This window comes from Choloepus didactylus, chromosome 14, assembly GCF_015220235.1.
Source record: "Choloepus didactylus isolate mChoDid1 chromosome 14, mChoDid1.pri, whole genome shotgun sequence".
Lineage (NCBI taxonomy): Eukaryota > Metazoa > Chordata > Mammalia > Pilosa > Megalonychidae > Choloepus > Choloepus didactylus.
This window is the reverse complement of record NC_051320.1, coordinates 59,613,978-59,637,075: the sequence shown is the minus strand read 5'-3', so window position 1 is coordinate 59,637,075 and position 23,098 is coordinate 59,613,978. Positions and strand designations below refer to the sequence as shown.

The 23,098-nt window shown below is 35.6% G+C and overlaps 1 protein-coding gene across 36 annotated transcripts in view; it reads right to left on the bottom strand.

The window, feature by feature from the left end:
* Nucleotides 1-23,098, bottom strand: part of RIMS2 (regulating synaptic membrane exocytosis 2) — a 731,813-nt gene that overhangs the window by 571,126 nt on the left and 137,589 nt on the right. The gene's annotated exons all lie outside the window — the stretch shown is intronic.

The window sequence follows — 23,098 nt, the reverse complement described above, 5'->3', positions numbered from 1 at the left end:
CCTGTGTGCATACTAGGGAGCATATATATCACTGCCAACCTGCTGCGTGGAAGTCTGAGGCACTGAGCCAGGGAATATGTCTCAGCTGGCTCTCCCAGAGTTTTCCCTGAGACAGAGAAGCAGCTTGCAGAAAACTGGAACAGTGTGAAAAACAATCAAGATGTGGGAGCCCTGGGCAAAGAAATGCCTGCATTAAGCCACACAAGAGTGCTCCCAAGAAGGGAAGGAGGTCTATTTCAAAGGGAGTAGAGGGGGCATTCACTCCAACCCTGTAAACTGTAAATGGAGAATGACTAAGGCCGCTGGCAAGCACAAGCCCAAGAAAAGAAACAGGCTCTCTGCCTGTGGCTCTCACAGGGTTGCATAAGACAAAGAGGGCCTTGCACTTCCCATTTTCCTTGGGCTGATCTTCTAGATAGGAGGGCTAACCTAAGGAAATCACCAGCCAAAGCAGAGGCAATCTGCAAAGGCAGCAAAAATTTCTTTTGACCTTGGTTTTTTTGTTTTGATTAGCTTTTAGGATTCAAGAAATTTCAGTCATATCACTAGCTGGATGCAAACTTAAGGAAAAGAGAGCTCAGGGACAAAATTCCAGAATTCACACTTTAAAATATCAAAATGTATTGTGTACAAAAGATTACAAGACAAAGATACAGGAAATGGCCCATCCAAAAAAAAAAAAAAAAAAAAGAACAAGATAAAAATCCAAAAACCACCAACAAAGAGGACCAGACTTTGGACTTATGGATAGAAAATTAAAATACTGGTCCTCAATATGCTCAAGGAGATAAAGGAAACCATTGATAAAGAACTAAAGAATATAAGGAAAACAATGAATGAACAATATAGGAATCTCTCCAGAGAAATACTGGAGTTCAAGAACACAGTAACTGACATGAAAAATCCCCAGACATTTTCAGTAGCAGAATGAAGGTGGCAGATGAAGAAATCAGTGATACAGAAGACAAAACAACTGAAATGGTTCAGGCTGAGAAGCAGACAGAAAAAAATAATTCAAAGAACAAACAGAGCCTAAGAGACCGTGGGACACTACCAAGCATATAAATGTACCCATTATGGGAGTTCTAGAAGGAGAAGAAAGAAAGGAAGGGGCAGAAAAAAATAATCAAAGAAATAATGGCAGAAAACTGCCCAAATTAAAAAAAAAAAAAAAAAAGACATGACTATGCACATTCAAGAATTTCAATGAACCCCAAAAAGGATAAACTGAAAAAGATCCAGGGCCAAAGACATAGTAATCAAAGTGTCCAATACCAAGAGCCAGGAGAGAGTTCTGAAAAGGAATGAATTATGTACAAAGGAATCCCCCCAAAATTAACAGCTGATATCTTGTGAGAAACCATAAAGGTAAAAAGGAAGTGGAAAGAAATATCTAAAGTACTGAAAGAACAATTTCCAACCAAGAATTCCATATTAGGCAAGGCTTTCAAAAATGAGGGTGAGATTAAGACATTCCCAGATAAACAAAAGCTGAAGGACTTCATTACCACCAGACGCTCCCTAACTAGCAATGCTAAAGGGAGTTCTCCAGACTGAAGGAAAGGACACTAGACAGTTGATCAAAGTGGGAAAAAGAAATGCAAACCTCTGGTAAAGATAACCATATGGGTAATTGTAAATATCATACTATTGTATTGCATTGTTATGGAACTCCACTCCTTGGACATACAACGTGCAAAGACAATAATATGTAACTAGTACAAAAAAAAGTAGGGGGTGGAGGAATAGAAATACTGTATGTGTATGCTATTGAAGTAAAGTTGGTATCAAACCAAATGACTATTATATATTTAGCATGTTAAATTTTCACACTATGGTAATCACAAGGAAAATATATGAAAAAAAAATATCCATATATCCATATAGAAAAGAGAAGGGAGTCAATATGGTACAACATAAAAATACTGATGAAGGGGGAGCAATGCAACAAGAATACATAACAATTAAAAATATACACGCACCTAACAGCAAAGTTCAAATATATATGAAGCAAATATTGACACACTTGAAGGGAGAAATAGATGGTTCTACATTAACAGTAGGAGGTTTTTAATACACCACTTACAATAGTGGATAGAACATACAGAAAGAAGATTAATAAGGAAACAGAGGACATAAACAACATTCTAAAACAACTAGACTAACATACATATGTATAACATTTCACCCAATAACAACAAAATACACATTCTTCTCTAGTGCACATGGATTATTCCCCAGGATACACCATATCTTAAGTCACAAAGCAAGTCTTAATAAATTCAAAACTATTAAAATCATACGATATATATTCTCCAAACACAGTGGAATGAAAGTAGAAATCAATAACCAGGAGAGAAATGGAAAACTCACAAATATGCAGAAATTAAACAATGCACCCTTAACCAATGGGTCAAAGAAGAAATTACAAAGGAAATTAGGAAATACCTTGAGGCAACTGAAAATGAAAACAAAACATACCAAAACACAGGTGAAGCAGTACATAGGTTTCCCTCTTCTTGCTAAGAGGGAGATGTATAATTCTAAATGCTTACTTTAAAAAAGAAGAATGATCTCAAATCCAAGACCAAATCTCAAAACTGGAGGATCTAGAAAAAGAAGAACAAACTAAATTCAAAGGGAGCAGAAGAAAAGAAATAACAAAGATCAGGGCAGAGACAAATGAAATAGAAAATTAAAAAAATAAATAAACAAATAAAGAGAATCACCAAAATCAAAAGTTAGTTCTTTGAAATGACCAACAAAATTTTAGCTAGACTGACAAATGAAAGAAAGAGAATAACAAAATTAAAAAAAAAAAAAAAAATCAGACATAAAAAAGTGGGACATTACTACAGACCCCAGAGAAACAAAAGACTGTAAAAGGAAACTGAAAAACAGTATGTCAACAAATTAGATAAACTGGTGAAAGGGACAAATTCCTAGAAACACAAACTACCTATACTGACTCAAGAAGAAATAAAAGATCTCAACATATCAAAAACTAATAAAGAGATTGAATCAGTAACCAAAAGCTTCCAAACAAAGAAAGTGCAGAACCAAATGCCTTCACTGGTGAACTTTACCAAATGTTCTGAAAAGAATTAACACTAATCCTGCTCAGAGAATTAACACTAATCCTGCTCAAAGAATTAACTCTAATCCTACAAGGATGAACAGGTCTTGTACACAGAAAACTACAAAACATTGCTAAAGAAATCAAAGACCAACAATAGAAGGACATTCCATGTTCTTAAAGTGGAAGACTAAATATTGTTAAGATGTCAATTCTACCCAAAGCAATTTACAGATTTAATGCAATCCCAATGAAAATTCCAACAGCCTTCTTTGCAAAAATGGAAAAGCCAATCATCAAATTTATATGGAGGGTTAAGGAGCTAATAGCTAAGACGAACTTGAAAAAGAAGAAAGAAATTGGAGGACTCATACTTCCTGATCTTAAAACTTATTACAAAGCCACAGTAATCAAAACAGCTTGGTCTTGACACAAGACATAAAGACCAAGAGAATCAAACTGAGAGTTAAGAAATCAACCCTCACATTTATGGCCAACTGATTTTTGACAAAGGTGAAAAGTCCACTTATTTGGGAAAGAATATTCTCCTAAATAAATGATGCTGGGAAAACCATGTTGCACTGGTTTATATACATTACGTCCCCCAGAAAAAGCCATGTTCTTTGATGCAATCTTGTGGGGGCACGTGTATTAGTGGGGATTAAGTTGGAACATTTGAATTAGGTTATTTCCATGGAAATGCACCGCATCCAACTGTGGGTGATAACTCTGATTGGATAGTTTCAATGGAGGTGTGGCCCCACCCATTCAACATGGGCCTTGATTAGTTTACTGGAGCACTATATAAGCTCAGACAAAAGAGCAAGCTTGCCACAGCCAAGAGGGACACTCTGAAGAATGCCCAGGAGCTGAGAGAGAAGCTGCAGATGAGAGACAGTTTGAAGACGATTGTTGAAAGCAGACTCTTGCTCCAGAGAAGCTAAGAGAGGACAAATGCCCCAAGAGAAACTGAGAGTGACATTCCGAAGAGGAGCTGCAGCCTAAAGTGGAACGTTCTGGGAGAAAGCCATTTTGAAACCAGAACTTGAAGCAGACGCCAGTCACGTGCCTTCCCAGCTAACAGAGGTTTCCCAGATGCCATTGGCCATCTCCAGTGAGGGTACCCGATTGTTGATGTGATACCTTGGACATTTTATGGCCTTAAGACTGTAATTGTGTAATCAAATAAACCCCCTTTATAAAAGCCAGTCCATTTCTGGTGTTTTGCATTCCGGCAGCATTAGCAAACTAGAACATGTGCAAAAGAATTAAAGTGGACCTCTACCTCACATCATATGGAAAAATCACCTCAAATGGATAAAAAACCTAAATATAAGAACAAGAACTATAAAATTCCTAGAGGAAAACATGGGGAAAAATCTTCAGGACCTTGTGTTAGGCAATGGTTTCTTAGATTTTACACCCAGAGTACAGTCAACAAAAGAAAAAATAGATAAATGGGACTGTGATGGTTAGGTTCATGTGTCAACTTGGCCAGATGATAGTATCCAGCTGTCTGGTCAAGCAAACACTGGCCTAACAATTGCTGTGAGGATGTTTGTGGCCGGTTAATAAACCAACAGGCTGGTTTATTAAATCATCAGTCAATTGACTGCAGCTGTGACTGATGACTCACCAAAGGGCATGTCTTCCACAATGAGAGAATGCAATTGGCTGGATTTAATCCAATTAATCAGTTGAAGACTCATAAGCAAGACAAATGGAGGACCATCACTTCTTCTTCAGCTGCCCAGTGAAGCATTTCCTAAGGAGTTCGTCAAAGTTGCCGGTTCGTTTCCTGAGGAGTTCATCAGACATCTTCCTTGGAGTTGACAGCTTGCTGACTGCTCTACAGAATTTGGACTTGTGCATACCCACAGTTGCGTGAGTCACTTTTACAAATCTGATAATCAGAGACACCTCTCATTGATTCTGTTTCCCTAGACAACCCTAACTAATACAGGGACCTCATCAAAATTAAAAACTTTTGCATCTCAAAGGACTTTATCATGAAAAAAAAAGATAACGTACACAATGGGAGAAAATATTTGGAAACTACATATCTAATAAAAGATTAATATCTAGAATATATAAAGAAATCCTTCAACTCAACAACTAAAAGCCAAACAATCCAATTTAAAAATGGGTAAAAGACCTGAATACATATTTCTCCAAAGAAGATAAACAAATAGCCAATAAGCACATGAAAAGATGCTCAACATCATCAACCATTAGGGAAATGCAAACCAAAACCACAATGAGATACCATTTCATACACACTAGAATGGCTACTATCAAATGAAAGGAAAATAAGTATTGGAGAGAATGTGGAGAAATAGGAACATTCTGTTGGTGGTGAGAATGTAAAATGGTACAACAGCTGTGGAATACAGTTTGATGGTTCCTCAAAAAGTTAAGTATAGAATTACCATAGGACCTGGCAACCCCATTTCTGGGTATATAACCAAAAGAATTGACAGCAGGGTCTTGAACAGATATTTGCACATCATTGTTCATAGCAGCATTATTCACAATTGCCAAAAGATGGAAGCAACCCAAGTGTCTATCAACCAATGAATAAACAAAATGCGATGTATACATATGGTGGAATATTATTCAACCATAGAAAGGAATGAACTTCTGATACATGTGGCAACATGCAAGAACCTTGAAGACATATGTTGAGTGAAATAATCCAGGCAGAAAAGGTTTAAATACTGTATGAGCTCACTGATATGAAATAATTAGAATAAGCAAATTCATAGAGTCAGAAACTAGAATACAGGCTACCAGGAACTGGGTTGGGGGTAGGGAATCGGTAATAATGCTTAAATTGTGTAGAGCTTCTAGTTGGGTTGATTGAAAAGTTTTGGTAATGGATGGTGGTGATAGCAGCACAACACTGTGAATATAATTAACAGCACTGAATTATGATTTAAAGGAGAAATTTTAGGTTGTATATATAATATAATAGATATTATATAATATATATATAATATATATGTAATATAATAGATATTATATAATATATATAATAGAATAAAAATTCAAAAACAGAGACATAGGACTATATAACACAAACAGTGAACCCTATTTAAACAATGGACTATAGTTAATAGTATAATTACAAAAATGTTCCTTCATAAACTATAACAAATGTACCACACCAATGTAAGGGGTTAATAATAGGGTGGTATATGGGAACTCTGTATTTTATGTATGATTTTTTCTGTAAGCCTACAACTTCTGTAATTTAAAAAAATCAAAGGGAAAAAAAGCCTACAGCTAACATCGTACTGTATGGTGAAATACTGAATGCTTTCCTGCTAAGATCAGGAACAATGCAAGTTTTCCTCTCTCACTATCCTAATCAACATCAAACTAGAAATCCTAGACAGTATATGAGGGCTAAAAAGAAAGAAAGAAATAAAAGCATACATATTGAAAAGGAAGATATAAAACTGCCTCTATGTACAGATGATATAATTGTTTGAAATCCCAAAGAAACTACAAAAAAAAGCTTCTATAATAACTGAGTTTAGCAGTTTTACAGGATATAAGATCAATAGACAAAAATCAATTGTATATTATGTACTAGCAATGAACAAATAGAAATCAAAAATTTAAAATCAGTCTACAATAGCAAGCAGTGGGGGGAAATACTCAAGTATAAATCCAATGAAATACATGCAGGCATTCTATGGTGAAAACTATAAACTACCAATAAAAGAATCAAAGGAAACCTAAATAATAGGAGAAATACACTGTGTTCATCAATGAGAAGACTCAATATTCTTAGGATGCCAGTTCCCTCCAAACTGATCCATTGTTATCATCATCCTAATCAAAATCACAGAACGATTTTTTTTTTTTGTAGAAGTTGACAAGCTGAGTCTAAACTTTATATGGAAAATAAAAAATTTCAAGAATAGAAGTTAAACAACTCATACTACCAGAGTTTAAGACTTATTGTAAAAGCTATAGTAATCAAGACAATATGGTATTGGCAAAGGATAAACACATACATCAATGAAACAGAATAAAGAATCCAGATATAGTCTAATACTAATATGATCATTAATTTTTTACAAAGTGCCAAGGTAATTCCAAAGAGAAAAAAATAGTCCTTTAAGCAATCGGAAACCCATGTATAAAAAAAGCAATTGGAAATCTATGTGTAAAAAATAAATAAATAAATAAACCTCAACTCATACATCACAACTTATACAAAAATTAACTAAAAATGGATGGCAGACATAAATCTAATGGCTAAAACTATAAAACTTCTAGAAGAAAATCTTTGTGATTTTGGGTTAGACAAAGACTTCTTACATAAGTTAGGCAAAGATTTCTTACATCAGCCATAAAAAGCATGAACCAAAAACCAGCTATCAACAATATATAAATGAATGTGCATTGCTGTGTTTCATTAAAGCTTTATTTATGGACTCTAAAATGTGATTTTCACATCCTTTTTAGTCACAGAATATTATCCATTTAACAAATGTAAAAACTGTTCTTAATATGACTCCTGGGGAGGAATGTAGACCCGGCATTGTGGGATGGAGAACATCTTCTTGACCAAAAGGGGGATGTGAAAGGAAATGAAATAAATTTCAGTGGCAGAGAGATTCCAAAAGGAGCCGAGAGGTCACTCTGGTGGGCACTCTTATGCACAATTTAGAGAACCCTTTTTAGGTTCTAATGAATTGGGGTAGCTGGTGGTAGATACCTGAAACTATCAAACTACAACCCAGAACCCATGAATCTCGAAGACAATTGTATAAAAATGTAGCTTATGAGGGGTGACAATGGGATTGGGAAAGCCATAAGGACCACACTCCCCTTTGTCTAGTTTATGGATGGAGGAGTAGAAAAATAGGGGAAGGAAACAAACAAACAAACAAACAGACAAAGGCACCCAGTGTTCTTTTTCACTTTAATTGCTCTTTTTCACTTTAATTATTATTCTTGTTATTTCTGTGTGTGTGGTAATGAAGGTGTCAGGGATTGATTTTGGTGATGAATGTACAACTATGTAATGGTACTGTGAACAACCGAATGTACGATTTGTTTTGTATGACTGCGTGGTATGTGAATATATCTCAATAAAATGAATATTTAAAAAAAATATATTCTTAACTCACCAGTTTTACTAAAACAGGCAGTGACTCAGATTTGGTTTATGGGCCATAGTTTGCCCACATAGTTTGCCCACTCATGTACAATATGATTTCATTTATATGACATTCTGGAAAAGGCAAAATTATAGGTTCAAATATCAAATCAATGGCTGCTAGGGACTGGAGGAGAGGGAGGCAATTACTACAAATGGGCACAAGGAACTTTTTTGGGGTGGAGGAAATATTCTGTCTTGATTGTGGCGGTAGATATATGACTGTATTTGTTTGTCAAAACTTACGCAAGTATATACACCAAAAGAATGAATTTCACTATAAATAAATTATATTTTAAAAAACCTGACTTTAAAAAAATTGTTTCAAAGTGCTAATCTGAAGTCAATAGGTAAATTAAAAATAGAGCTCTAGGAGTCCTATCTACTTAATCACAAAAGCACACTTTTGTGTAAGCACATACCTAATATTACTGAATTTTAAATAGCTATACCAGTTTAACTTCTTCTGTAACTTCAAATAATACACTGTTTTCCCCTGATAATCTCCCACCAGGCTTAAGTGAAGCTCTGCTACGCAAAACAAGCACCACTACAGGTGATTCAAACGCATAAAACAAGTACTAGAACAGACATGATTTTCAGTGGACCATTGAACAATGTCTGCATCAGAGCTTTGTCACTATTTAGAAAAACCATCTTCCTGTGTGTGATATATTACACATTTCCACTACCTAGGATACCTCTCAGTAAATGGCAGAATCCAGTTGGGAGAAAGACCAAGAAGGCAAAAAGAGGAAAATTGGAAATATCAAAGCTCTGATTCAATTCTAGAGGCACTGAAGTAATAAACAGTTTACAAATGCATACTGAATAGAAGACAAAATCTCAGTCAAGTAAACTGCACTATAATATAGGGACTATGCCTCAGGGAAGTAGACGTCCCATTTCATATCTGGGGAGAAAGCCAGAGTCAGATTAGTGGCAAAGATAATAATCATGTAATCCAAAGTGTTCGATTTAAAGTATTTTACTTACATAAGGACTGTAGTGATTCCAGAGACTGTATGCAGCAGTTTGTATATATTATGCCCCCCAGAAAAAGCCATGTTCTTTGATGCAATCTTATGGGGGCAGATGTATTAGTGCTGATTAAGTTGGAAACTTTGGATTAGGTTGTTTCCATGGAGATGTGCCCCACCCATCTGTGGGTGATAACTCTGATTAGATAATTTCCATGGAGGTGTGGCCCTGCCCATTCAGTGTGGGCCTTGATTAGATTATCAGAACCCTATGTAAGAGCTCAGACAGAAGGAGCTTGCTGCTGCAGCTGAGACAGACATTTTGAAGACAGCCATTTAACAGTCTTTTATAAAAGTATTAGGTGCTTATTACAAAAGTTCAAACATAATCAATATATAAAACATAAAGTGTGAAAAATTAAAGGAACTCACTCTAGATAAGACTGTTAAATCCTCTAACACACACATACATAAATTCTTTATATAAAACATATACACATACACACAAACACACATACATACACACCAAAAAGGGATCCATGCTATGATTAACATAGGATTTGCAACTTCTTTTTTATTTTATATTTCAAAATTACACCTTAGATATTTCCAAAACAATAATCTAGATTGTTCTAATTATTTCTGAAAGTTTATAGGCTTTCGTTTCTTGATATTTCAACAAATCCCCTATTAAAGGGCATGTGTGATTTCTAATGTTTCATTAGACTTGTACATATATCTTTGTGCATTTGTGCAATTAATTCTGTAGGATAAATTCCTAGAAACAGAATTTCTGGGCTAAAGGGTATAAGTAGGGCTAATATTTGCTAATAAACATAAGTCTATGTTGATCAGTTAATGGTCAGTGCCCACCCCATATTTGTTGTTAAATATTTTGAATATGACTCCTAGGTAAAAGCATTTTAAATTTTAAAAGATATTGCCAACTGTTCTGGTTTGCTAATGCTGCCTTTTCGCAAAATACCAGAAATGGACTGGCTTTTATAAAAGGGTGTTTATTTGGTTACACAGCTACAGTCTTAAGGCCATAAAGTGTCCAAGGTAACACATCAGCAATAGGGTACCTTCACTGGAGGATGGCCAACGGCATCCAGAAAACCTCTTGTTAGCTGGGAAGGCACTGACTGGCATCTGCTCCACAGTTCTAGTTTCAAAATGGCTTTCTCCCAGGACGTTCCTCTCTAGGCTGCAACTCCTCAAAAACGTCACTCTTAGTTGCTCTTGGGGCGTTTGTCCTCTCTTAGCTTCTCCAGAGCAAAAGTCTGCTTTCAAAGGCCATCTCCAAAATGTCTCTGTAAACTGCAGCTCCTCTCTCAGCTCTCGTGCATTCTTCAAAGTGCCCCTCTTGGCTTTAACAAGCTCGCTCCTTCTGTCTGAACTTATATACTGTGCTCTAGTAAACTAATCAAGGCCCATGCTGAATGGGCAGGGCCACACCTCCATGGAAATTATCCAATCTGAGTTATCACCTACCGTTGGGTGGGGCGCATATCCATGGAAATACTAAAAGAATTACAATCTAATCAACACCAATATGTCTCCCACACAAGACTGCTTCAAAGATAATGGCATTTTGGGGGACATAATACATTCAAACTGGCACACCAACCAATAGTAGTCCCAAAATACCTAGGTCCCTGTCTGAAATTCTCTAAAAGTTTCACTCACTAAGGTCATCTCTCAGAAACTTAAATCCACCAGAGTGTTCCTATGCCAGATAAGTCCTAAATCCCAGAGGCAACAGCCTCTTTAAGAACAATGACCAGATGCAGCCCCTTTCCCTGTAATGTCGACATCCCCTTTCAATAGGAAAAAGCGGGGGTGATCACTGCCTATACAACCCTGAAGATCGAGAAAGTGATTAAATGAGGCAAGGGTAGCAACAGACAAAATAGGATTTAATGAAGGATTATGAACACCGGGTCTTTCTATAAACTTTTTTTTAGATGCTAAGATTAGAATTGGTAGAAGGAAATAACTGAAATGGTGGAACTGTAACCCATAACATTCTTAGAAATTTGCTCTATAGCTATTTATTAAATTGTACTTTGAAAGTTATCACCTTTCTATATGTATCTTATATTTCACAATAGGGAAATAACTGAAAGTGTGGAACTGTAACCCATAACATTCTTTGACATTTGCTTTCTCACTACTTGTTAAATCATACTTTGAAAGTTATCACTGTTATATACATATATATGTTAAATTTCACAATAAAAAATCTATTTAAAAAAAGATATTTCCAAATTTACAATGAAGTCTGGACAATTTGTTTCCCAAAAGGGTATGAGAGTACCACCTTCCCAAATATCATCCCTTCTTTCCAGATAGTCCCAGATTTTTATACGTATTATATGCTCCATTTCATCTTTGGAATCCATCCATATAAGAGGAGTCCCTAAATCTAGAAGCAGAACCCTAGCATATAAAAATATAGCTATAAGAGGAGAGTAGGATTGATGCATAATCAAGAAATATCCTTCCTCTTAACCTAAATAAGATCAAGGCACTTCCAATGGAAAAAGTATTAACAATGAATGTTAATATCACAATACCAAATCATCTAAACAACTCTCCAGGAAGCATGGAAGTAGCAGTGTATAAAACACCTTGCAAACCAACTTTACTCTTAAGACAATTTAATCCATATATGCCTATATTGGTGCAATGGATTCCTGCTTGTTGTCTGTGGCTTCAGAGTACTTATCCTTCTAGTTCATCCCATACAAACCACCAACACTACTTTAATCTAACAACCCTCAACACAAAGACTATAAATTACGTCTAAATGCCTTGAGCATGAAAGGCCAAATGCCAAGCAGGTAAATTAAAGTTCTAAATATCTAGGTTACCCGCTCTAATAGCTTTCTCATACTACTTTTCAAGCATAACCGTCCCATCTAATTAAATCACCCAAAAACATGCTCTAGTCTATCTACCAAGCATTTAACATTCTTATGCATCTGTTCCTGTGATTTTCTCTCTAAATTTTTCCCCTAATAGTCATTCAAAATCTTTTAATATTTAAATTTCACTTCTAATCCCATGAGAGGTAAAACCATTTAATATAATACAATTTTTTAAATTAACTTGGGTGTCCAACCTCCCTCCCAGCTACCCTAAGACCTAGGGCTTAGCTCACTAAATGTACACTCCATGAGAGCAGGGAATCTGTCTGGCCTGTTCACCACTATATCCTCATATCCAGTCACAGTGCTTTACACACTGGAGTTGCTTGATGAATATTTTTAGAATGAACGAATAAATCCAGGATATGTTCCAGGAACCGGAGCTGGTTATCGAATATTGGCAAAGCTTGCTAACAGTTCAGGACAAGCAAATCAAAACTGGAGTCAGAATAATCAAAGAGGGCCGTCTGGGAGTCAAGAAAGATCCAAGGTATTATGTTCAGAGGAGTGATTAGAAAGAATAAGGTTTAACCAGAAGGCTTAGCAACAACAAAAATTGAAACTAAAACTAAAACCAAATAAATTGGACAGAAAAAGACCTAGAGGCAGCAGAGCCAAATGATTCCCACAAGAAATGGGATGTGAAATCAAGAAGCCTGTTGTAGAAGCTGGTGGATTAGTCCTTTGGACAAGAAGGAACTGTAAAGGGTACCAGGCAAGTTCAAGTGCCCACAAACTTACTAGAGCATTAAGTCCCAAATTAGAAATTACTTTGTGTTAAGGCTTTGCCTTCTTTTAAACTGCAAACTCCTATGTGTTACTTACTTATTATTAAGATTATAAGCTTCTCTTAAGTATTTATCATGTCTTTCACCTCTCTGTATCTTGATCAAACAATGTCTAAAAGATGATGTACAATAGACAGGAGCAATAGACGGGACCAATGAATAATACACTAATCATTAACAGTTACATTTCAAAATAAAATTTGTTCAACAGACCTGGTAAAGAGAGATAAGAGAAAACAAGAAACGCTGAGAAGTGAATGAAACTACCAAGTGGGTAAAAATGCAAATAGGATGTAGTATTTATAACAAGCCTCAACAGCTTCCAAATTAACCTAAAATAGAACCGAATCCAGCCTAAGACATACAGCAAGACATATTCTTCCTCTTAAACTAAATAAGATCAAGACACTTCCAATGGAACAAGTAGTAACAAGTAATATTGTTATCACAAATAGCACTTTCTCCTGAATTGCAAATACACTGTAGTCGGTATCATGTATGTGTTAGTGTATTAATCAGGATCCCAAATGGAAACAAATGGTACATAGGGTCCCAACAGGAAACAGAAGGCACACCGTAATTAGAGTAATTAAAGAAGGGTTTATTTGTAAAAATACAGAGTTATAAGTAGGTGTAGAAGAGCCAGAAGGTTTGGTGCAATAACCTCAGGACAGTAACAGAAGAGCTGTTTATGCCACCAAACTCAAGAAGAAGGAGCAGTTATAGGATCCAGATTATGTAAAGTCATGTAGAGTGGGCACTTTGAGATGCACAGTGGTCTAAAACTATCCAAAGATCTCACCTGAGGGGGATGCCTTGCTCTCCTCAAGATCTGCCCCTATTTTCCCTCATGGCATCTAGACCAATAAATGGAGTCATGTTTCAGCAGGACAGAAGCAGATAATCACTACCCCTATCACAGAAGGAAAAAGATTATTTATCAAAAGAGGGACAGGCCCTAGGTGATATGAAGTGGGAGGAACCAAGAAAATACGCCAAGGAATGGATCTGGAATATGATAGATTGGGTAGAACTGGGGAGGAGGCATTGAGAGGAGTAGGTGTAATATAAGGCTAAATAGGGAAAAAATTGATTTTGAGGGCAATCTCCCATAATTCAAGACACCTGGAGGCAATCTTAATGCACTGCTGAGATGACACCTTGAAACCTGGAAAAACGGTGGCCTGTAATTAATGATATAGTAATGCTAGTACTGCCTTGACAGGGTATTGAGAAAGGGGTCAAAACAGAGAGGTACGTAGGTTAGAACAGATTAGTAGTCAAGATTGTGATAGGAAAAGATGTAGCTGATTATATTCTTCAGAGAGCCAGTCCCTTCACTAAAGCAATAATTAAAACAAAACAAAACAAAACAAAATGCCCTAGGGAGAGCATACCAGTTTGTTGAGAAGCTTAGCGATGGCTATCCTCTATGGGGTTGAAGGTGGGTGTGCTACTCTGGAACTGGGTTCCCCAGTGTTAATGAGAATCATAAGGTCTGCAATAGCAAAGCAAGGGGAGGCACATTACCATCAAACACAAGGTACATCTACTCACTGTAATGGCTAAGGCCAGAATGGCAAAAAGAGGGCTCTGACTCTTAAGGATATGCAACAATGGCTAATACACCATGGTGTTAAAAGAATAAGATAAACAGGTAGAAAATGAAGTTATTTCTTGACCATTATAACAAAATAAAAATAAAAAATAGCAGACCATACTAAAAGCCATTGAAATGTACACTTTAAAAGGATGATGGAAGAGGGAAATGAATAACAATTATGGACTTAAGTCAAATTGCAGCAGCTAAGACTGCTCATTCCACTGATCCTCCTGTTTCAAGGTTTTTTCAGAACTTGTGAAGCCATTGTGAAACTTCAATATGTAGAAGGAAACCACAGAGATAAACACTTGGTAAATTTTACTATAAAATGAGATAAATTGAACTAGTCTTTCTCATTTAATATAGGTTGAAATAATCTCCTCCCCTCATGGAGTAGAAGGATATTTCCTATAGCCTCTCTGCTACCATTTCACGAAAACAATATAACCTAGACTTTTCCCAAGTGAAAAGCAAGAGCTCTTTGATATTTTAGTGTGGGACTCCTTGCTGCTAATTCACCGTGCAATTGCACAACAATTCATTGTGTAAGTAGTTATTAAGCTCAAGTAAAGAATAAGGAACACAAAGCAAGGAGAGAGTTCTCCTTCTCTCCCCAACCAGCAACGTGCAAGAATGGAATGGAAGCCAGATGGAGGAAAGAGTCCAGTATAATAACATTCTATAAATATGAGGTTGGTTTCCACAATCTCATTGTTTCAGGATGCTGACAAATACTGGCAAAGGTAAGTAAATTTGTCAACACAAAAGTCCCTGTAAATCGCTCAAGTGTACTTTACAGAATAGGGATAGAGCAAGCCATTCCCTATCTTCTCAGGTAGGGATACATTTGACTTAAAAATCGTTAGGGATCTGGATTCTCTTTTCCTCAGGAACAACTGGAAACACCAGGGAGGATCTATAAGAGGTTAGAAGTAGAAGTAGGAAAAGAGTGACAGGAATTGACTTAAAATAGTGGTGAAATACTTCATTCATTCAGCAAATATTTACTAAGAATTTGTTATGTTCATACCATTGTGTTTTGCATCGTGGAGGATATAAAAATACTTAAGACCCAGATCCTGCCCTTAAGTTCAATTTCATTGTTTAACAGAGCAGTAAAAATATAGAAAAGGCCAGAAAGAAAGAAACAGGAAAAAGCAAGAGTTAAACTAATTTAGTGTAAAACCAGTATGTCCATACCACCTCAATAATCTCTAAGCGCATTACTAAGCTAGAACCCTAACAGAAATAGTATGTTAATAAAAATACCAATAAATGAAATACACATATGAAATCTTTTCCATAATTGAGTATATCTATTAAAGAAGACTGAAGTTAGTCATTCTTCTCTGTATTTAAAAATACAATTATATTTCCAAATGTCAAACAAAAACGTAGTTGCACACTGTCAAAAGGTAAAAGTGTTTCTATTCTAAACTAGATTTTATAAAGTGTTTCAATTTAAAACTAAACCTTATAGATCAACTACACTATTTATATATTATTATTATACTAACCGTCCAATTAAAGTCCTACATTACTATATCAGGAGGAAAAGAAAAGTTTGCTCTTCACCTACTATGTATTGATCACAGATTTATAGACGCTGTTAGATTTACAGATGCTATTGCATTTAATCTTCACAGCCTCATGATATTAATATTATTAGTTCCATTACACAGATGAGGCAATGGAATCACAATTAAAAATAATTTTCCAAAGGTTATACTTCTAGCAATGGAAAAGCCAAGAACCTTTTTAAGTAATTTTATTAAATTTCTAAAAATTTCTTAAACTGAATGTATTTGAATACCGCAAATTATGACACGAAAATAAAAATTCTAACACAACTTCCAATAGTTACTTTTTAAAACCTTCAACTCAGAAACAACCATGCCCATTTGTCTGAGTTCTTTCCTTTAAACACTGAACCTAAACAAATAGCACAGTGTACATACATATAAATTGACTTCAGTTTAAATTTCATTCATTCATTCTGTACATATTTATTGAGCATTAGTTGCATGAAGATCACTGAAAAGAACTGTGAAGAACAGAAAGAATTATGGTCTCAGCTCTCATGAACTTCATACATAGGTAGGGAGTTAATAAAAATATAGGAAATGGTAAATAATAATATAAGGATAAAATAGCAATACAAAATTGTGAGTTGCATGAGCAATACCATCACAGAACACTTTAAGAGTAAGTGCCAAACTAAGATTAAATTAAAGATACTACAAGTCCTAGGGTAGATTTCTTCATCTTTTACTCTTCAGGAATATAAAAATGGTGAGTATCCACCTCCTTTTTCCAACTCCACTGCCCTACATCTGGCAATCTTTACCTCTCTAGCCTAGGACAGACACTACAGGAGCCTCTTTACTGACCTCCCCTTCCTCAAATTTCAGTTCCATCTGACTCACCTTCCACCCTTCCAAAAGAGTGAATTTATTCGATGTTCAAAATTCTTCAATGTCTCTCCTCCACCTTCCTATAAAATCTAATGTATTAGTATATAATACCTTTTATGAATAAGACTATCTGGCCTTATTGATCCAGCAATATTGAAATACCCCCAAATACACAATACTCTTACATTCTTCTGTGCTTTAGTAACTACTGTCTTTTCTCTAAAACCAAACCTCATTCCATCTGTTTGCCTGGCAAACTCCTATTTGTCCTTTAAGTCAGACTTCATGTTACTTCCTCTATGAAACTTTCCCCAAGGTAAATTCAGTTATATCTTCCCCTAGGTTTTCATTGCACCTTATACATAACCTTCATTATAGTAATTACAATAGTTTTTATTGCTTGTCAGCATGCCTTTTCCCCACTAGATTGTAAACTGTTTCAGAACAGACATCATGGTCCTTTCATCTCTGGATTCCTAAGACCCAAGACAGTGCAAGAGTTTTTCAGGACTCAACCATGGCTCTTCATATCTTATCTTTCTGTACACTCTTTCTCAATTATCTTAACTAGTCTTCTAGCTTGTACCAGGATGACAACTACTAAATATATCTACAGCCATTCCAGGTCTCTCCTTCAATATTGGCTATTTTCCAGGCATCTTAAATGTAATAAATTCAAAACTAAAGTTTTAGTTTCTATTCCCCACCTATTAACCCCCTCCTCTTCCTGATCTTAGTTAATGACCTAACCCAATTATTTCTTCAAACCAGAAACTTATAAGTCATATTTGATTCTTTTCTCTTCCTTACTACTTCCCTCCAAATCTACTCCACTAGAAAATTACGCATTTATTCCTCCAAATATATCTCCAATCTACTTCTCTCCATCTCCAGTATAATCACGTGACCCAAGTCATATGATCTCTGGCAGCGTCTTCCACAAAAGCTTCCACTGCTCTTCCCATTTCCTTCCCACTAATTCTACTCATAGAGCAGGAGAAATGATTATATATAAATTATATCATTACACACCCATGTTTAAAACTTTTCAGTACCTTTGCTTAATACAGAGACTCAGATCCAAACACCTGTCATCCTCTATAAAAACAATGCCCTATCTGGGTCCTACCTCCAGAAATTCACCTCATACTACACTCCCTCTTGTCCACTATATGGCAGCAATGTTTGTTCTTCCTTGTGTTTCAAACACTTTGTCACCTAAAGACATTCACATATGATGTTCCCTATGCATAAATACTCTTCCCCTTAATATTTTTTCCTAATAAAAGACCTCACAATCAAAAAGTACTACTATATTAAGTGGTCATCTGATTCCAATTATTCAAATTTTAGATTTTTCTAATAGTTCAATAGTATATTTATTACATATCATATCCCAATATGAGTAAAACTATTATCATACCAAAATTCAAAATAAAATTATCTAACTGATTAGTTTAATGATTTTTTATTAAACCACCATCTTGCTTGCCTTTGATAATATGCTCGCTATTGGGGATACAAATTTAAAGTAAGAGTTACATTGCAAAACATTTGTCATTTGAGCCTAGTTATCCAGGCACCTGTTTTACACTATACAAGTAACTTTTATTGTATTGTCCCTACAAACAACTTTCCCTCATTTTGATACTGAGGCAAGAAGTAGTGAGAGAAAGAAATGAAAGCAAAATCTAAATTATTTAATTTGTATAATAAGCAGTTTCTGCAAAGGTTGAATGAATTGATGATTAAAACAAATACGCAAATAGATTTTCTATGCCTCAAACCTCATGAAAAATCAGATATTGTTCACTTAAGAGTTAAAATTACATGATTTATCCAAATCAAAATTTGCAAATCTTCCTGTTATGCTAAAGAAGTATGATATAAACAAAACCCAAGGCTCGCAGGTAAGAGATGCTTGCAGGGTGCAGTCATCTTTCTTACAACTGGAATCGTGTTGATCTAGAAGATACGTGAGCAGCGGCATCGCTGCAAAAGTGGCAGCGCCAGAGAAAGGAAGGGAGCAACTCACATTAAAAATACACTAGAGGACATCATCAACATGGCAATTTAAGACATCCCCTGGAAAGAACCTCCCCAGAGATTCAGCAAATAAAAGAACAAATCCCACTTGCTTAGAACTCTGGAGGATGGGAGAGACTGAAGAAGAATAAAAATATTAGGTAGGAAACTTTCTCTAGGACTGCCAGCCCTCTTCCCTTCCCCTCACTCTGCTGGGATCCCTCCACCTCCACCCTCCACCGGGGACACGGACTATGGAGGTTCTCACAGCCAGACCAGAGACCCAAGTCCACGGAGACCCAGGGCAGAACACAAGTCACTGAGGAGTGCTGTGTACAAAAGAACCCTTGGGTGGGAAGGAGGAGACCACAGTAAAAGACTGGTGAGAAGTGTTGTGCCCTCACTCAATCCAGTATTTGTTGGCTGGACCACCTAAATGCAAAATGGACTTTTCTAGAGTGACCTACCTTTCTGGATTGCCCCATCTAGCTCTCCAGGGCAGGATACCCTAATAGTGAAGAAACCAGAGGCAGGAAAGCCTGAGGGGGGGTAAAAAAAAGGTAGGAGTGTTAAGCTGAACTGCTATTAAGACAGGAGGGTCCCAGAATTGAAAAGTATACGGAAAATGGAGCATTGAGCGAGGGAGAGAATTTAAACAAATCACAGGAACTGGGGAGAAAATTCTACACAAAAACAAAGAGAACAGATTAAGATTCCTGGGGAAGGAACAGAGGAAAGGAAGATTTCTCCTGGAGATGAAACAATTACACAAAAGTGCAGCCCTAAAAATTGTAGCCCATATCCAGGGTAAGATTAGATGAAGAAGAGCTGAGAAAATCTGATCAGTTAAACACAGGCATCAAAGAAGAGCCCAACACAAAGTCAGTCAGCAATAAAATGCTAGATAAGAGGGAGGAACTGACCTTTAGCATTAACTCATAAAGATAATCAGATGCCTAGACACAGAAGAAAACAAATTACATGTCATACTAAGAAACAGGAAGATATGGCTCGATCAAGGAAACATGAAAACTTCAGTGGAGACACAGAGTTTGAAACAACTAGCTAAAGAAGTTCAAACAAATCTCCTAAATCAATTCAAGGAGATGATGGAATATATACATAAAGAGATAAAGGATATTAAGAACGCAGTGTATAAGAATAAAGAAAAACTTTAAAGTATAAACCAAAACTTAACAGAACTTATGGGAATGAAAGGCACAATAGAAAAGATTCAAAACACACTAAAGTTATATAACTGCAGATATTAAAAGGCAGAAGAAACAGCAAACTAGAAGATGGGACAATTGAAATCATACAGTCAGAAGAACAGATAGAGAAAAGAATAGAAAAAATTGAGCAGAGTCTCAGGGAGTTGAGTGACAGCACAAAGTGCACAAACATAAGCATATGTGTCCCAGAAGGAGAAAAAAAGGGAAAGAAAGGGGGCAGAAAGAATATTTAAAGAAATAATGGCCGAAAATTTCCCCTCTTACAAAAGACATAAGTATACATGTCCAAGAAGTGCAATGTACTCCAAACAGAATAAATTCTAATAGACCTACTCCAAGACACATACTAAGCAGAATATCAAATGCCAAAGATAAAGAGAGAATTCTGAAAGCAGCAAGAGAAAAGCAATTCATCTCATACAAGGGATCCTCAATAAGACTAAGTTCCAATTTCTCATCAAAAACCATGCAGGCAAGAAGGCAGGGGTATGATATATTAAGGTACTGAAAGGGAAAAGCTGCCAGCCAAAAATTCTTAATCCAGCAAAACTGTCCTTCAGAAATGAGGGAGAGTTTAAAATATTCACAGATAAACAGAAACTGAGAGAGTTCATCAACAAAAGACCTGCCTTACAAGAATTACTAAAGAGAGTTCTGCAAGTTGAAAGGAAAAGACAGGAGAGAGTGACTTGGAATAGTGTGAAGAAATGAAGGTTATCAGTAAGGGTAACAAAACGGGTAAATACAAAACCCAATAACACTGTATCCTTAACATATAACTCTACACTTTAAATTCTATTAAGTCAGAATACAGTTGAACAAGAAAAACGCTTATTTCCTGATAATGGGTATGAATGGAATGTTGGAATACTACTCAGCCATAAAAAGGAATGAAGTCCTGAAGCACGTGACAGCATGAAGGAACCTTGAGGATGTTACGCTGCATGAAAAAAGCCAGACACAAAAGGACAAATATTGTATTACCTCACTGACACAAACTAATGAGGATAAGCAAACTCATAGAGCTAGAATCTAGAATATAGGTTACCAGTGGATAGACTGGTGTAAGAGAATGGGAAGTTGTTGCTTAATTTGAACAGAATTTCTATTTTGGCTGGTTGTAAAGGGTTAGAAATGGATGTTGGTGATGGTAGCACATTATTGTGAATGAAATTAAGAGCACTGAATTATATAGGTGAATATGGTTAAAGGGGAAACTTTGGGTCATATATGTTACCAAAATAAAAATTAAATGATAAAACATAGGACTGTATAACACAGTGAACCTTATTGTAGATGATGGACTATTTATTGTTAATAGTACAAGTCTTAGAATGTTCTTTCATGAATTATAACAAATGTATGACAGTAATATACGGTGTTAATAATAGGGTGGTATATGGGGGAAAATACAGCTAATGTCAACTATGGACAATAGTTAATACTACAATTTTAATAATCTTTCATCAATTGTAACAAAGGTAACAACTGTTAAAAATAATAGTACAATTACAAAAAGGTGGTATCATCAATTGTGACAAATGTTCCACACCAATACAAAGTGTTGGTGGTGGGTGGGGTATGGGAATCCTGTATTTTATTCATAATTGTTCTGTAAACCCACAACTTCTCTAATAAAAAAAATAAAAATATAAAAAAAAACAAAAATACAGACCTCAAGAAACACACATTATTATATCTTGAGATAACCACAAAATGGGAGGGGAAAAAATTTACTAAAATGTAATTACTGTTCAAGAAACATGTTAGAGTTTTAATACTGGCTATCTGATAGAATATTTACCTGGTCTAATATTAAAATGGTTGTACAGAAAATAAAAAATGCAAGTCTTACTTTTTAAATATTTATTACTTAAAATAAATACCTGGAATTCAGTTGTCAGAAATAATTTTATGGATGAATGGAAAGAAAGCAGGCAGATAGGAAGTTATTCACCTCAAATGGCAGTCAATGAGAGAAGCAAACGAGATGACCCAGGAAGAAGGAAACTCTTAGAAGTCTGAAGACAGAGAAGATAAATCAAAAGATGGGATTCACAGGTAAACTTGGTCTGTGGTTCAAACTGATAAAAGGATCACTCCTAGAAAATGATATACCAGAAATCTTCAGCATTTTATGCCAATCAAATGTCACTTGATTATAAATGTTTAAGATGACTTTCTAACGTTGCTCACAAAATGTCTTATTTAATGACCTCTGTAATCTGCCACATGATATGATGCAATCTTGATTTTTTTCTAAAACTCAGACACAAGATTCATAGCTGAAGTCACTTAAAATTGAGGCAATATTACACTTAATTATGTTTTGCTATTGATTTCATTCTTTTATTCTATTTTATGTTTTGGTGCTTTAAGAAAAATCAAAATAATGACATTATGTGCCATTTTAACACAAAGCTTGCTGATTAGACAAGAGATTATTAAATCTAACTTTATTCTTTATGTCACAGGTCTTTAATATCTAAAAAGGATAAAACATGTAACCAGTTGTGAAGATATGTTTCTTGTGTTCCTATATGTACAGTGCTATATTCCCAGGATGAAAAGAAGGTAAAACAAACCCAGATCCTGACTTCAACTACCTTAAATACAGAAACAGACCCAATTTTACAAATGCATATCAAATAATAGGAAGAGTATATGACAACATAATTTTACTTCAGTTGAAATTGAAACAATGACAAAATATAAAATAAAATGCATAAAAGATAACATAAAATGGATGAGGGGATTACCTTCATGAATAGTAACAAAACAAAAATACATTTATCTTTTAGTTTTCATTAAAGGCAAAACGAGACTGTTTTTCTGAGTATTTCATCTTAGAGTTCCTAGTAGTCACTCTCA